The following is a 12,453-nucleotide window of genomic DNA, read 5'->3' on the forward strand; positions in this document are numbered from 1 at the left end:
TAGCACTATTCAGTCTTTGAATCCATGAACATATTAAATCAGTCTATTTTTCGGTCTCTTTTTGTTCCTTTCAGCAAAGTTTAATAATTTTAAGTGTGTTGGTCTTGCCATATCTTTTGTTAAATTAATTCCCAAGTATTTCATGTTTTTGATGCTATTATAAATAAAAATAAAATTGTTCTAAAATGTTTTTTCCAATTGTTTCCTGTAGTTGTATAGAAACAACTGCATTTTATATATTCACCTTGTGAATTCACCTTGCCAAATTCACTTTCTGTATTCACCTTTATATATTGTATATTCACGTTTCTAAATCCACTTAATGCTAATAATTGTTTTTCAGAGTCCTTAAAATTACATACAAAAAATTATTTTTACATGAATCAAGACAATTTTAGTTCTTCCTTTCCAAACTTCCTTTTAAATTTCATTTTCTTGCCTTTTTGCACAGGGTAGGACCTCCACTATATCCAATACAATAATGAATGAAAGTGGTGAGAGTGAGCATTCTTGCCTTGTTCCCAGTAGTAGGAGAACTTGCAATATTTCACTATTACATAACATATTAGCTGTGGGTTTTTCATTGATCTTCCTACCAGATTGAAAGAGTTGCTTTTAATTCTTAGTTTGCTGAGACTTTTATCATGAACGGGTGCTGAATTTTATCAGATGCTTTTTCTGCATCTGCTGGGATTGTTTATATGTTTTTAAAAAAATTTCTGGTAAATTACTTAGATTGATTTTTGAGTTTTAAATCAATCTTACATTCATTGACTATACCACTTGATCAACATCTATTATCTTTATTATGTATGGCTAGATTCAGTTTGATTTTTTATATCTGTATTCACAAGGCTGATTTTATTTTCTGGTACTAACAGGTTCTGGTATTAGGGTTCTGCTTGCCTAATAAAACAAGTTGGGAAGTATCCCTCTTCTATTTTCTATTTTCCTGCAAATGTATAAGATTGCCATTTTTACTTCCTTAAATGTTTGATAGAACTTACCTGTGGGCCAGGCGTGGTGGCTCACTCCTGTAACCCTAGCACTCTGGGAGGCTGAGACGGGAGGATCTCTTGAGATCAGGAATTGCAGACCAGCCTGAGCAAGAGCAAGACCCCCATCTCTACTAAAAATAGAAAGGAAAATAAGCTGGGCAACTAAAAGTAGAGAAAATTAGCGGGGTGTAGTGGTGCATGCCTGTAGTCCGAGCTACTCAGGTGGCTGGGGCAGGAAGATTGCCTGAGCCGGGCAGTTTGAGGTTACTGTGAGCTAGGGTGACACCAGGGCACTCTAGCCCCAGCAATGGAGTGAGACTCTGTCTCAAAAAAAAAAAAAAAGAACTTACCTGTGAACCCATCTGGGCCTGGAGTTTTGTTTTGTTTTTAGTTACAGATTAATGTCTTTAATATTAAATAATACAGCTTATTTCTTTTTGTGGTGATTTTACTAATTTGTATATTTTGAGAGATTTTTCATTTTTATCTGAGTTACTGAATTGATTTGTATAATAATGTTCAGAACATTATATTTATAGAATCTCTAGTGACATCCTTTCTTACATTTCTGATATTGGTAATTTATATTTTTTAGTTTTTCTTAGTGAGTCTTGTTAAAGTTTTATACCATTTTTACCTTTTCAAAAAAGTAACTTTTGGTTTTAGCTTTTTAAATTGTCCATTTTTATTCCATTGATTATGCTGTTATCTTTGTTTTTAACTTATACCTTTGATTTTAAACTTTTGTTTTAAAATAGAAGTATTTAAAGTGTGAATGCAGCTTTAGATTCATTCAACTAATTTTGATATGTCATATTTTCTAATCATATATTTTCCGATTTTCCCTGCACTTTCTTCTTGGACTGTGGGTTATTAAGAGGTGTGCTATTTATTTTCTACCTATTTGGGACTTTTCTAGATATCCTAGTGGTTTCTAATTTAATTCCATAGTAATGAGAGAACATATTCTTTAAGATTTCAATCTTTAGAAATATATTGTCTTTTTTTAAAAAAAATAGTTGACCATATGGTCTATCTTGAATAATATAACACATGCACTTGAAAAGAATGTAAATTTGCCAGTTGTTGTATGTAATGTTCTATTAATGTCAATTAGGACAAGCTAGTTATCAGTGTTGTTCAAATCTTCTTCAATAAAACTGAAATTTTATCTAACTGTTCCATCAATTTGCTAATATTTGGATTGCTTTCTTATGCTTGCTGTTTGCACAATATATTTTTTTCTGTTTTTAACACTTTAAACCTATATATGTTTATATTTTAACTACATCTCTTATTGACAGCATATAGTTTAGGTTTGCTTTTTTCCCTAGTCTCTGCCTTTTAATTGTGTTTAGTCAATTTATATTTAATATAATTATTGATATGGTTAAGCTTAGGGTACCTGTTCTTTGTTCTTTTCCTACTTTCTTGCCTTTTCTCTTGCCCTAATTGGGTTAATCAATTTTTTTTTTATTGGTAGAATGCTAAAAATCCCTCTCCTAACTTTTTAGCTATACTTTTGTATCTTTTCAAATTCCTTTAGGACCTTTTAAATACTACCTTCTTTGTATTTTTAAGTGATTGTTCTAGGAATTATATATATCTTTAACTTATAAATTTATTTATAGTTAATATTGTACTACTTTATGTAAAATGTAAGAGCCTTGGAACAGTGTAATTCTATATATACTTTCCCATCTTTTGTGCTATTATTGTAATATAATTAACATTTGCTATGTTATAAACTCCACTTAGGTCATATTTTTACATAAAATCACTTGTCTTTTAAAGAATTTAAGAAAATAAAAAACATGGTCCTTTTTATTTACCCTCATATTTATGATTTCTGATGCTTTTGCTTCTTTTTTGTAGGTCTCACTTTATCTAGCATCATTTTCCTTTAGCCTGGAAAACTTTGTTTAGCGTTTCTTATACATTCATCCTGCAACAGATTTCCTCAGTGTTTAGGTGTTTAGTCATATCAAATTGTTTTTAATTTTGCCTTCTGTTTTTTGAAGGGTATTTTTGCTGGATGTAGAATTGTTAGTTGACAGGTTTGTTTATTTTCTTTAGCCACTTTGAAGTAATCATTCTATTATCTTCCTTTCTCTATTTGTTATTATTTTCCTATATGTGATATGCCACATTTCTCAGGCTAGTTTCAAGATTTTCACTTTATCTCTGTTTTTAGCAGTTTGATTTGGTAGTATGGTTTTTTTCTGTATTATGAGTGGGGTTCACAAAATATTTGGATCTAACAGTTTGTTTTTCACTAATTTTGGATGTTTTCAATTATTATTTCACTAAAATACTATTTCTGCCCCAATCTCTTTCTCCCCTCTTTCTGGGAATGCAGTTACATGCTTGATATTGCCGACAGGTTACAGAGACTCTGTTTTGTTTGTTTGTTTGTTTGTTTTTTCCCTCCTCAGTCTTTTCTCTTTGTTCTTCAGATTAGATATGGTTTTAACTTCAAGTTCACTGACCTGTTTTTCTTCTATCACAAATCTACTGTTAAGCCTAGACAGTGGATTTTAAAATTTGCTGTTGAACTATCTAGCTCTTGAATTTTCATTTATTTCTTTTTTATGGTTTCCATTTGCTGCCTGTATTTTTCATGTGTTTACTTTTTTTTTTTTAATTCTTAAATATATTTACAATAACTGCTTTCACATCTTGGTCAGTTTATTCCAACATCTAAATCATCTTGTGGTGTGTTTCTACTGACCACTTTTTCTCCTCATCATAAGTTACATTTTTTAGCTTTTTTGCATGTTTAATAATTTTTTATTGTGTTCTCGATATTGTGTATAATAATGTGGATGATATTGTGGATTATTATCTTTTTCTGAAGAGTGATTTTTGTTCTATTAGACAGCTAAATTACCAGCTGGTAAACATACATTTAACCATAGAACCCAGCAATAGTAGTCCTGGGTATTGAAATGAAAACTTACGATCTCATAAAAGCCTGTATACAAATATTCGTAGCAGCTTTGTTTTTAATAGCTAAGAACTGAAAACAACTTGAATGTACTTTAAGAGGTGAATGGTGAAAAAAAATAAAACTATGATACCTCCATACCATGAAGCAATAAAAAGGAATGAACTGTTGATACATGCAACAAATTGGGTAGATCTTGTAGGCATTATGTTATGTCAACAAAGCCAATCTATAAAGGTTCCATGCTATATGATTCAATTTATTCAACAAGGTGACAAAATTATAGAAATAGAAGATAGATAATGGTTGCCAGGAGTTAAGGAAAGGAGAAGGAGCATGTCCTTATAAACAGTAAGAGGGAATTTCTCTGTGGTGATAGACCAATGTATCTCAATTATGGTATAGTTATATGAGTCTGTACATGTGCTAAAATGTCCATAGAATTGTAAACAAAGATATAGCAAAAAATGAGTGCATATAAAATTGGCAAAATTCAAGTAAGGTCTATAGTGTAGACAATTGTACTGTGCTGATTTCTAATTTATACTGGCTCTGATCTACATCCGCTAATCGCTCAAGCCAGTAAGACTGTGATTATTTCCTGTAGGTCTAGCCTTTCAGCACATAAGAGTATTGGGAAGAGTTCCCTTAGTGCAGCAGTCCCCAACAGGGACCAGTTTCATGGAAGACATTTTTTTCATGGACGGGGTGGGGGTTAGGGTGGGGAGAAAGTTTCAGGATGATTTAAGCACATTACATTTATTGTGTAGTCAAACCTCTCAGCTAATGATAATCTGTATTTTCAGCCACTCCCCAGCACTAGCATCACCGCTTCAGCTCCACCTCACATCATCAGGCATTGGATTCTCATAAGGAGCACACATCCTAGATCCCTTGCCTGCATAGTTTACAGTAAGGTTTGCTCCTATGAGAATCTAATGCTGCTGCTGATCTGACAGTAGATGGAGCTTATGTGGTGATGTGAGCAATGGCGAGAGGCAGTAAATACAGATGAAGCTTTGCTGACTCATTTGCCACCCACCTCCTGCCCACCTCCTGCTTTGTGGCCTGGTTCCTGACAGTCCATTGACCCGTACCAGACCACTCCCCAGGGGTTGGGGACTGCAGCCTTAGTGGAAAGTCCTATAAGTGTATAAATCTCAAACAATATGGTTCCTTTCTTTCAGTGATCACAACCTGTACATTTTTTGTCTTTGGTCACTTTCCAATGTCTTTAAGCATTGCCTTTAAGTTTTTCATATTTTATCCAGAGTTTATAAATATTATCTGTGGGCAAGTTAATACAATACAAGATAGTCCATTATTACTGAAACCAGAACTCAACTAACTTTATTTTGAAGTATTACAAATTTAAAGTGTTTGTAAACTTTTCAATAAAAATTTTGAAGGTAAAATATCATATAAACTTTTAAGTAATGCATAGTGAAGAGAACTGCATACATCAAATAAAGAATTGATAACTGAAAACATGAAAAATCAGAATTTATAAGTAGAAAGAAGGGTAAACATACAAATGCAGCCAGAAACAATTTTTAAAAGACATAGAAATGGATCTTTCAGAAGTTTCCAGGAAAGGATGTAATTATGTATTCTCAAATAGGAATATATACTTAATCACCAGAAAAGACTTTGGCTATAAAATCAGATATGTTCATCCATTGTCTTTTGGAAATATTTTTCAATTTGGCCCTAAAAGTTGCATTTTCTTTCTTTTCCTAGTTTTTCTGACTTTTATTATTATTATTGGAGAATAAAATGACAATCTAAACTCTTTATGCTTTTATTTTTTTCTTCTCATTTGTTTTAGTTATTTGTATAATTGGCTTTAAATGAGGTGAGAGTGAAGAGACTAGAGCCATTCTCTGGGAAACATCATTACCCCATTCCTCTGGAAGCTGCCCTCTGGAGCAATAGATTCAACCATATCTGTTTTGAGAATTCATTATGAACAAAGAAGTCTCCCAGGTAGGAATTGTAGCTCTGTTTTTGAAGAGCTTTGTCTTTACAAAAGTATGAAGGAAAATGGTTATCTATTGACTATTATTTTTTGTGGAAATACGTGTTTGGTCTAGGAAACTTCAAGGTTATTGTAAAACAAGTGCTGCCATTCCTTAATGTTGGAAAAGTTGTAGGTTACACTTTGTGAACCATTTTAATATACACTGAAACCATTATAGGCTTCAGATCTTATATCTTACAATGAGGCCCTTAAATCCTTACTGAATTGAAAATGGCAACAGAAAAACTGCACTAAACCATACCCAGATTTAATTCATATATTTCTAACATATATGCAGTCATTAATTCTCTCTATATATTTAGTGTCACCCATTTGGGTATTTTTACATTGTTATTGTTTGTTTTAGAGTTCAGTGAGCTAGCTGGAAATAGAACCAGTGTATCCATGAACATGACAATAGTAATAGCCTGTAGGTAGAAAAATAAACATGCACTAAGTCAAGGTGGTAGATAGAAAGTTGAATAATCAGAAACTGGTAAACTAGTAAGTGGAAGACTTCTAGGAGGAAATTTTATAAGTTAACACACTTTTAATTGAATTACAACATACATAGATAAAAATCACAAATTTTAAGTGTATAACTTTTGAGTCATCATGTGCTGAGTTATTTGTGTAAACACTACCAAAGTTAAGAAGTAGGACAATACCAGCACCCCAGAAATCCCTCTCATCCCTCTGCCTCAGCTGCACACCCACTCACTTTTAAAGGAGGAGACAGTTGTCATCATGGAGGGTGATAGACATCAAACTGTAGTGTGGGATTTTAAGGATCATAGATGTTAAAGGCAATAAAATTTAGTTGGCCAATAGTTATATTTTGAACAAATAATGAACTTGGAAGTTGGAGGGAAGACTCTCAGTTGGCAGAGAGTCTTAAAGCAAGGACTAGAGTTGCAAAATTATTTGAGAAGATACTCATTTAATCCTTTTATGTTTACCTCTTTCCTTAAAATTTCATCAGTTTCTAAAACAGACACAGTTCCAGGTTTTTGGCTTTTATTGACTAGTGATACATTTGTATTTACAAGTTGAATGTCCCTTATCCAAAATGCTTGGGACTAGAAGTATTTCATATTTTGGATTTTTTTTTTATTTTGAAATATTTGCATTATACTTACCAGTTGAACATCGAAGAGCATCATCATACAAGTGCTCAAAAAGTTTCAGAGTTTTGGGCATTGCAGATTTCAGATTTTCAGATTTGGAATGTTCAACCTTTATTAACTTATGTTTTTTGTTTGAAGTCAGACTGCTGGCTCTCAATAAGGAGAGATCAATGAGTTAAGCATTCTGATTAAAAAAGAAAGTTTGTAGAGTGGGGTATATTATAATAAAGAGAAATTTTAATCAAGTAGGAGAGCCTTCTTTAAGAGTTTTCAGGAAAGGAATATTGATACCTGACTTTATGGAAGAAGTAGGGGGAGAAAAATAGAATAATCTAGTGATTGAACGCTAGCTTGAGTGTCATCTTTTTTTTTTTTTCCTGGAGACAGGGTCTCACTCTTTTGCCCAGGCTGGAGTGCAGTGGCATGATCATAGCTCACTGTAACCTCAAACTCCTTAGCCCAAGAGATCCTCCCAACCTAGCTACCCCAGTAGCTAGGACTACAGGTGGATGTCATCATGCCTGGCTAATTTTTCTTACTTATTTTTGTAGTGATGGGGTCTCACTATGTTGCCCAGGCTTGTCTTGAACTCCTGAGCTCAAGTGATCCTCCTGCTTTGGCCTCCCAAAGTGCTGTGCTGAGATTACAGGCATGAGCCACCATGCCTGGCCTCTTTTTCTTTACTCATTGTTCACTGAGTAACTCTGAGAAAATCATGTTTTCCTTATCATAATGAAATACTTTTATCTTTTCTGTTTCTTTTAACATTTATTAAACAGTTTGAAGCCTACCAAATAGTTACTAAATTGGTAGAACACCTGTATGCCCATTGCTCAGTTTCACCAGTAATAAACATTTTGTGACATTTGTTTTAATCCCTCTGTGTTTACTACTACTTCTCTTCCCCCTTTACCACTATGATGATTATAATGAACCATCTGAGAGAAAGTTATAGACAATCATGATCCTTCACTGTAAAATATTCAATACATATATTCCACTTAACCATAATATGATAATCCAATTCAAGAAACTTAACGTTTTTATTATATTATCCAATATGTAGTTCATATTAAAATTTTACCAGTTGTCTGATCCAGGATCACACATTGCACAGTTATCACGTTTATTTCGTTTCCTTTAACCTGGAATAGTTACCAGCTTTTCCTTGTCTTGCATAATAGGGTTTTCCATGACAATAACACTGTGGAACATTATAGGCCAGCTGTTTTTGTACAATGGTCCTCATTTGGGGCTTATTTATTTCCACCTATTTTCCTTGCTAAAGGGACTATGGTATAGAACTTTGGAGACTCATGGATTTGTTACTGAGAACCTTATCTGGGAGAACAAAACCTTAGTAAAGATTGTTTTTAGGAGAAAGTTTATTGAAACATGACAAGAGCCCAGAATTCTAAGAATTGGATTCATAAAGATAATTTAGGTATTACAGAAAGGAATTTTATACACACACACACACACACACACACACATATTTTTATATATATATATACACACACACACATAGGCTGGGCATGGTGGCTCATGCCTGTAATCCTAGCACTTTAAGAGGCTGAGATGGGAGAATCACTTGAGGCCAGGAGTTCAAGACCAGCCTGGGCAACATCATGAGAGACCCTGTCTCTACAAAAAATTTAAAAATTAGCTGAATGTGGTGGTGCATGCCTGTAATCTAAACTACTCAGAGACTGAGGCAAGAAGATCACTTGAGGCCGGGAGTTTGAGGCTGCAGTGAGCTATTACTGTGCCACTACATTTTGGCCTGGGCCAAGACACTATCTCTAAAAGAAAAAAGTATATATTTGTAAAATTATATATATTTGTAAAATTATATATAATTTTGTATATATAGTTATATATATAATTACACACAAATGTACATATATAATTTTAGATTCCAAGATTTATAAACTTTGTAGCAAAAATTAGGGTTTGCAAAAGTAGAACTTTTGATTTTGATGGAACAGTGAATTTATATTTTCAGTAAATCACATCTTATAGGAAATAATTCATTTTATATTATGATGTACCATAGCAGATAAATCAAGATTAGGTATATGATCAACTTTATTTTCATGTGACATTTTGACTAAGAATTAAAGAAATTTTATTTATGTTTGAGAACCTTAAAAAAATAAATTTCCTCATCTCTAAAAAGAATTATAATACCGCCTACCTCATATTTTGAGTAAATGAGTTAGTATGGCTTATAAGGAAATGAATTAACAGACATTAGGTGCTTAGAACAGTGATTGGCACATAGTAAATCCTATATGTGTTAGTCTTTGTTGTCATCATCATCATTATCATTATCATCATCATCGGATCATAGTAAGATAAAATTGTCAGGATAGAGATAATACACATTTTATAGTGCAGTTGTGATGAATAAATGAATTAATGAACATAAAACATAGTAAATGCTCAATATATATAATACTGTCATATCCTTTAAATGCATATTAATAGGCCTATATTTTAATTCGTGGAACTTTTATTATTTTGTTCCTCTCAAAATCTTTGTTACTACTGACTTTATACTGCAAAAGTGGCAACAGGCAGAATATGCATGTCTATACAACCTAAATGGCCTGTAGTCAGTAAATTTGAGCAGCAGTGTACTGGGTGACAATTGTTGGGTCCTTATTCTGAAATTTTATAAGTCTGAGACTCTAGTTTAAAATTTATAGGCATTATTTTTATTGCTATTATTTTGTTTATTTTCATACTTGTTATTCTGTTGAGAACAATAGAAAATGGGATTTGAGGTTCACTTGTTGAGTTAGTCTTTGCTCATAGCATTGAAAGGGGTACAGCTGGCTAAATTAGTATTACCATTGAGGGGATTGGTGGTATTGAACCAGCTACTTCACATGAAATGCTTGGGGAAATTTTATTTTTCATTTATCAATGGGTATGAATAAAGTGTTGCCAAATATAAATGAATCACATGAGATGACTTAGATTTTAGGCTGAGCTTTTAAAAATGTATATCCTTTCTATAAATGTGGGCAATTAAGATTATATGTAGATTTGTACTGTGATTTTATGTATGCCTTTTTCCTTCAGTTGGGGTAGGTGACCCTGAAATTAACTGATCATTTCCTGATGCCCTTAAAATACAATTTCAGGCCGGGCGCGGTGGCTCATGCCTGTAATCCTAGCACTCTGGGAGGCCTAGGCGGGCGGATCGTTTGAGCTCAGGAGTTCGAGACCAGCCTGAGCAAAAGCGAGACCCCATCTCTACTAACAACAACAAAAAAAAAAAAATAGAAAGAAATTATCTGGACAACTAAAAACATAGAAAAAATTAGCCAGGCATGGTGGCGCATGTGTGTAGTCCCAGCTACTTGAGAGGCTGAGGCAGAAGGATTGCTTGAGCCCAGGAATTTGAGGTTGCTGTGAGCTAGGCTGACACCACAGCACTCTAGCCCAGGCAACAGAGTGAGACTCTGTCTCAAAAAAAAAAAAATACAATTTCATTGTTTTGTCAAATTATTTTGACCCACTTGGCTCTATTACTTTGGTACTTCTATTACCTTATGACATTAAAGATCAAATTTTAGTATATTTATTTTTATTTTATTTGTGTAGATATATATATTTCATTGTGCTATATTCTGAAATGGGTTTCCAAAATATTTGAGGGAAATTGAACAACTTGTGATCTGGGGCTGGATTCTTTATTTTTGATATTATTGGAGTAATTTTATGTAATAAATGTGGTTATTTGATTTTGAATAATCAGCTGATTATCTTCATTCTCTTCAAGCTCCAACTTCTAGCTGTTTTTCTACTCATTGTTATCTGAATCTGTGAAAAAGATTGGTAGGAAGAGAGAGACACTGAAATTTTTATCACTGGGTTTTGTCCCTGCAAATGACAAAGCAAAATTATGATCATTTGCTTTTTTAAGGCTGTAACCTCTTTGCTAAACTGTTATAGACTGTTCTCCTTGTGCACATGCAATTAAGTAACAAATACTCATTTTTTTTTTTGTTTACACCAGTTAAAGACTGATTCTTTTAATCAAGAAATACCGGTACAAGTTGGAATAAATTTTGGAAGACATGTGCAGTATCCGTGCAGTAACCCTATATCACTTTAAGATAATTGGAATCATATAGTTTCATAGATTTATAAGGAAATGTTGAAGATATTTTTGCCAATTTGTTTTAATATGACAGCTACCACAAATTTGTATTGCATATGCTGACTATTTTTCCTGAGTCACAAATTAATGTAGTAGGAATATTTTAACAAGACAAATACACATATTTATTTTTTATCTTAAAAATTAAATTTTACTTTTTTGTTTTATTTTTTTTCATTATTGATGGTTTTATTTCAGCATATTATGGGGGTACCAATGTTTAGGTTACGTATATTGCCCTTGCCCCACCCAAGTCAGAGCTTCAAGCGTGTCCATCCCCCAGACAGTACACGTACACACCACACTCATTGTGTGTGTATATGCCCATCCCCTCCTTGTTCCTCTTCCCCCTCCCATCTGCCCGACACCTGATGAATGTTATTACTGTATGTGCACTTCAGTGTTGATTAGTTAAAACCAATTTGATGGTGAGTACATGTGGTGCTTGTTTTTCTATTCTTGGGATACTTCACTTAGTAGAATGGGCTCCAGCTCTATCCAGGATAATACAAGGGGTGCTATATCACCATTGTTTTTTGTGGCTGAGTAGAACTCCATGGTATACATATACCACATTTTATTACTCCACTCATATTGATGGGCACTTGGGTTGTTTCCACATCTTCGCAATTGTGAATTGTGCTGCTATAAACATTGGAGTGCAGTTGTCATTTTTATAGAATGTCTTTTGTTCTTTTGAGAGATGCCCAGTAATGGGATTGCTGGATCAAATAGTAATTCTACTTGTGTCTCTTTGAGGTATCTCCATATTGCTTTCCACAGAGGTTATACTAGTTTGCAGTCCCACCAGCAGTGTATGAGTGTTCCTATCTCTTCACATCCAGGCCAACATTTATTGTTTGGGGACTTTTTGATATAAAGGCCATTCTCCCTGGAGATAAGTGATATCTCATTGTGGTTTTGATTTGCATTTCCTAGATGATTAGACATATTGAGCATTTTTTCATATGTTTGTTAGCCATTAGTCTATTTTCTTTTGAAAAGTTTCTGTTCGTGTCCTTTGCCCACTTTTTGATAGGGTTGTTTGATTTTTGGGGGGTTTTTTTGCTGATTTTCCTGAGTTCTATATAGATTCGAGTTATCAGCCCTTTATCAGATGTATAACATGTGAATATTTTCTCCCATTCTGTAGGTTGTCTGTTTGCTCTCGTGATAGTTTCCTTGGC

At 33.4% G+C, this 12,453-nt stretch overlaps 1 protein-coding gene across 8 annotated transcripts in view; it reads left to right on the forward strand.

Annotated features, from left to right (window-relative positions):
- The window catches only part of NCOA1 (nuclear receptor coactivator 1), a 241,129-nt gene that overhangs the window by 123,905 nt on the left and 104,771 nt on the right, over positions 1-12,453 (forward strand). For all 8 annotated transcript variants that reach the window (XM_045549164.1, XM_045549169.1, XM_045549165.1 and 5 more), the window contains one exon: positions 5,774-5,931. The gene's annotated coding sequence lies outside the window, so the exon portion shown is untranslated. The remainder of the gene's footprint in view (positions 1-5,773; positions 5,932-12,453) is intronic.

This window comes from Lemur catta, chromosome 4 (genome assembly GCF_020740605.2).
Source record: "Lemur catta isolate mLemCat1 chromosome 4, mLemCat1.pri, whole genome shotgun sequence".
Classification (NCBI taxonomy): Eukaryota; Metazoa; Chordata; class Mammalia; order Primates; family Lemuridae; genus Lemur; species Lemur catta.